The sequence below is a fragment of the Octopus bimaculoides genome, chromosome 11 (genome assembly GCF_046866305.1).
Source record: "Octopus bimaculoides isolate indiv1 chromosome 11, ASM4686630v1, whole genome shotgun sequence".
NCBI lineage: Eukaryota > Metazoa > Mollusca > Cephalopoda > Octopoda > Octopodidae > Octopus > Octopus bimaculoides.
Window position 1 is genome coordinate 55,132,670 of NC_142938.1, and position 5,000 is coordinate 55,137,669.

Genomic DNA, 5,000 nt, shown 5'->3' on the forward strand with positions numbered 1-5,000 from the left:
AACGGTGATAATGAGAAATACCAACGAAAATGTGAAAACCAAAAATTAGGGGGAAATAAATTTAGCATCTAAACCAGCGGTTCTCAACCACAGCTACTAGGGCTGCATGCGTCCCTTAAGCATCCTTCCGGTTGCCCTTGAGTCTTCCTTCCATAAATGTAATAATGTTTTCTTTAATTGACTTGTGTTTTGCATTATTTAGGGTCAATCTCCTAAGAGAGTTCCAGGTGTTGGATCTGGCTGCATGCTAAAAAGGTTGAAAACAGCTAATTTAAACTTTTTGAACTTGCGAAACTTAACTTGACTCGATATGTTGGAAGCCCCAGCAAGGCCGCGGTCACTTGACTGAAACAACTAAAAGAGATAAACGAGATATCTGAATTCTGACGTACCATTCATGATTTTCTATAGTTAGTAATTGCTCACTAAACTATTATAAATTCTTTACATGGTTCCGGGTTCATTCCCATTGCGTGGCACCTTGGGTAAGTGTCTTCTACTATAGCCTCGGGCCGACCAAAGCCTTGTGAGTGGATTTGTCAGACGGAAACTGAAAGAAGCCCGTCGTATATATGTATATATATATATGTATGAGTGTGTATATGTTTCTGTGTCTGTGTTTGTCCTCCCCCCCAACATCGCTTGACAACCGATGGTGGTGTGTTTACGTTCCCGTAACTTAGCGGTTCGGCAAAAGAGACCGATATAATAAGTACTAGGCTTCCAAAGAATAAGTTCCGGGGTCGATTTGCTCGACTAAAGGCGGTGCTCCAGCATGGTCACAGTCAAATGACTGAAACAAGTAAAAAAGAAAGAATAATAATAATCCTTTCTACTGAAGGCACAAGAGGGGTCTAGTCGATTACATCGACTCCAGTGTTTCATTGATACTTATTTTATCGACCAGAAAGGATGAAAGTAAAGTCGACCTCAGCGGGATTTGAACTCAAGACATGAAGATAGACGAAATGCCACTAAGTATTTCTTCCGGCCTGCTAACGATTCTGCCAGCTCAGTGCCTTAATAATCCTTTCTTATATATAAGCACAAGGTCTGTAATTTGGAGGAGGAGAGTAGTCGATTACACTGACCCCGTACACAACTGGTACTTATTTCATCGACACCGAAAAGATGAAAGGCAAAATCGACCTCGGCGGAAATTGAACTCAGAACGTAAAGACGGGCGAAATACCGCTAAGCATTACGTCCGGCACGCTAACGATTCCGTCAACTCGCTACCTTAATGATAATAATAATAATAATAATAATAATAATAATAATAATAATAATAATAATAATAATAATAATAACAACAACAACAATAATAATACATCCTAAACAAAAAAAACAATCTACAAACACAAGATACAGCAAATATCCAATAAAATAAACTACCATCAGCAAGCTGGATACCCATCGCATTACACACACAAAACACTATACAAGCACTAATACAAAAAAAAAGACAGCACCACGCTTCATATAAAAAATAGAAACTGACGCAGTACAATACCGAGAAGAGTTTGCACACTTCCGAGAACAAAAGAGAACACAGAATGCTGCACACATCCCAGCAACACGGAGGTGAAGCAGGTGATGCAGTAGGAATATGCCTAAGCTACGAAATGTTGAACAATGATAATAATGATAATAATAGGGTGAAATGGTATGGCGCATTGTTAGCGAATGCACGAAATTTGTACAACGTGATTACAAAAGACATGACAATGTGGTAAGAATGATCCATTGGAAACTCTGAGAAAAATTACAGCATACAAAGAAGAAAGACGTGATATGAACAAATCCCAGGAAGTGTTACCGAGAGTGAAGACTACAAAATCCTGTACAATGCACTGTTTCAGTGTGACCATCAGATAAGATATCTGAAACCTGACATTGTTGTGGTGACCAAAAAAGGAAAAAAAAAACAAAAAAAAAAAACAATTTCCATGATAATCGACTTAGCATGTCCTGCTGGCAACAAGATCAAATTGAAAAAAGAAGAGTAATTGAACAACTATGACGATTTGAAGTGGGAAACACGCAGGTTGTGAGCAATGAAGAGAGTGGATGTGATACCAGTTGTAATTGGTACACTTGGCAGTGTCAACACTCATCTCCAAACGTGACTCAGAAAGATTGGTACAAATGTGAAGATAGAATACGTGCAAAAATCAGCATTGTTTAAAACTGCAAGAGTTCTCCGCAGGGTTCTTGGAGCATGAACTGTAAACAAATGTCACATTGTCTACTGGCTGTGAACAGCTGACACCTTCCATCATACCCAGTAAAATAAGCTGAGAGTTTTAATCAAATAATAATAATAATAATAATAATAATAATAATAATAATAATAATAATAATAATAATAATAGTAGTAGTAGGTACCTTAAGTATAATAAAAAAATATTCAGACAAATACATAACAAAAACACCAGGACTTACAAATATATCTAACATACAGAAAATTGCACTACTGAGCACTGCACACATCCTACGCAAAACACTTTCAATACAGTAACCATAAGAGCATCACAGCAAACCACAGCACATACCCAAGGCACACAGAGCTGCGCTCGGTAGTGAAATGAAAGCACGTTATAAAAATAAAACTACTGAACAATAATAATAATAATAATAATAATAATAATACTAATAATAATTGTTTCTTTATTGGCCACGAGGACCGAACACAAAACAAATAGGGACAATACAAAATGGGACACGTTGGGTTTAACACATAAACAATAAAATAACAACAACAATACAAAACAATTAAACAATGAACTCACACCTCTAAAGGGAGGAGTTCCTTACAGGGACACTCGAGAAACCCCCACACATACTGGTTATGCCCGACCGCCAAGTGCACTTCAGCGCGCACCTCTCTCCTTCTCAACTCCTCCGGTTTACAAGCGGAAGTTCGGGGTAGGCGTATTGACACGGGCCATGCTCACCACATTCATCCACCTTTCAACAAAATTACTGGGGAGCAGAACTTCCCTCTCCACCCTCATTTTTTTTCTTCAACTGGAACTTGAAAAAGTGGATGAGGGCTTGAGCGAAGAAGAAAGTATCTGTCTTCAGCCCTTTCAATCTCGTCCACCACACTACCTCCTACGCCATAGCCACCAGACAGAGGAATAATAATAATAATAATAATAATAATAATAATAATAATAATAATAATAATAATAATATGCCAATACACACAGATAGAGAAATTAAGGCAAATAGACCAGATATAGTTGTCAAAGATCATGAAGGAAAAAAATGCCTTCTAATTGATGTTTCAATACCAGCAGATGACAACGTTTCTCTAAAAGAAATGGAAAAACTTTCAAAATACAAAGACCTGGAAATAGAGATAACTCGAATGTGGAATCTAAAAACAGAAACAATTCCTATCATAGTAGGTGCCTTAGGTATAATAAAAAAATATTCAGACAAATACATAACAAAAACACCAGGACTTACAAATATATATAACATACAGAAAATTGCACTACTGGGTACTGCACACATTCTACGCAAAACACTTTCAATACAGTAAACATAAGAGCACCACAGCAAACCACAGCACATACCCAAGGCGCACAGAGCTGCGCTCGGTAGTGAAGTGAAAGCACGTTATAAAAATAAAACTACTGAATAATAATAATAATAATAATAATAATAATAATAATAATAATAATAATAATAATAATCCTTTCTAATATAGGCACAAGGCCAGGATTTTTATGGAGGAAGGGGACAATCGATTACATCGACCCCAGTACTTTACTACTCAATTTATTGACACCGAAAGGATGAAAAGCAACGTCAACCTCGGCGGATTTTGAATTCAGAATGTAGCAACAGACGAAATACCTATTTCTTTACTGCCCACAAGGGGCTACACACAGAGGGGACAAACAAGGACAGACAAACGGATTAAGTCGATTATATCGACCCCAGTGCGTAACTGGTACTTAATTTATCGACCCCGAAAGGATGAAGGGCAAAGTCGACCTCGGCGGAATTTGAACTCAGAACGCAGTGGCAGACGAAATACCGCTAAGCATTTCGCCCGGCGTGCTAACGTTTCTGCCAGCTCGTATATTAATATTAGTAATATTCTCGCTGCCTTGATAATGATAATAATAACAATCCTTTCTACAGGAAACACAAGGCCTCAAATTTTTAAGTAAGGGATTCAGTCGATGTAATCGACCCCAGTGCGTAACTGGTACTTATTTAATCAACCCCGAAAGGATGAAAGGCAAAGTTGACCTCGGCGGAATTTGAACTCAGAACGTATCGTCGGGCGAAATACCGCTAAGCATTTCGTCCAGCGTGTTAATGATATGCCCTGATGTAATACCAGACATAGGCTCTCGATGTCCTGATGCAATACCAGGCAATGACTCACAATGCCATGGTGCAATACTATCAGTGGCTCTCATGACATCTGATCTTAACTGATTGGAAGTGTTATCATGTACATTGTTTTGTTTTGGTATAAGGGATGGGCTACAGCAAAATTTCTGCTCAATACCACAGATTTGCTTGTCAGTTGTTTGACCGTAACCAGTTGAACATGTCGTTTGGTGGCTGACGATATGTGCATCTCTGATCACGAGCAGAAGTAGTGGGAGAGCATCATAGCTATGGGTTGAGAAAAATTGTTTAGGGTTTGAATAATTCACCTCTGGAAACATGGGTGTTTCGTTCATCATCCTTAAACAACCCTTATTCAGGGACCTTTTGAGTTGGATGAGCTACTCAACCTGAAGAAAATTCTAACTGGGCCCCACCTACTAAGTCATGCGCTGTTTATCTTGATATAAGATCACCATGTCACGCACATATGGTTGTGATGCATGTGCCTGGTGTACCTTTATCAGACGGAGAGTCATGATGGGTACATTGAGCTTCGTATAATTGTACACCAGTATCACTTTGATGGCATGATGGCATGCGCTGCTCTCTCGCTCAATAATAATAATAATAATAATAAT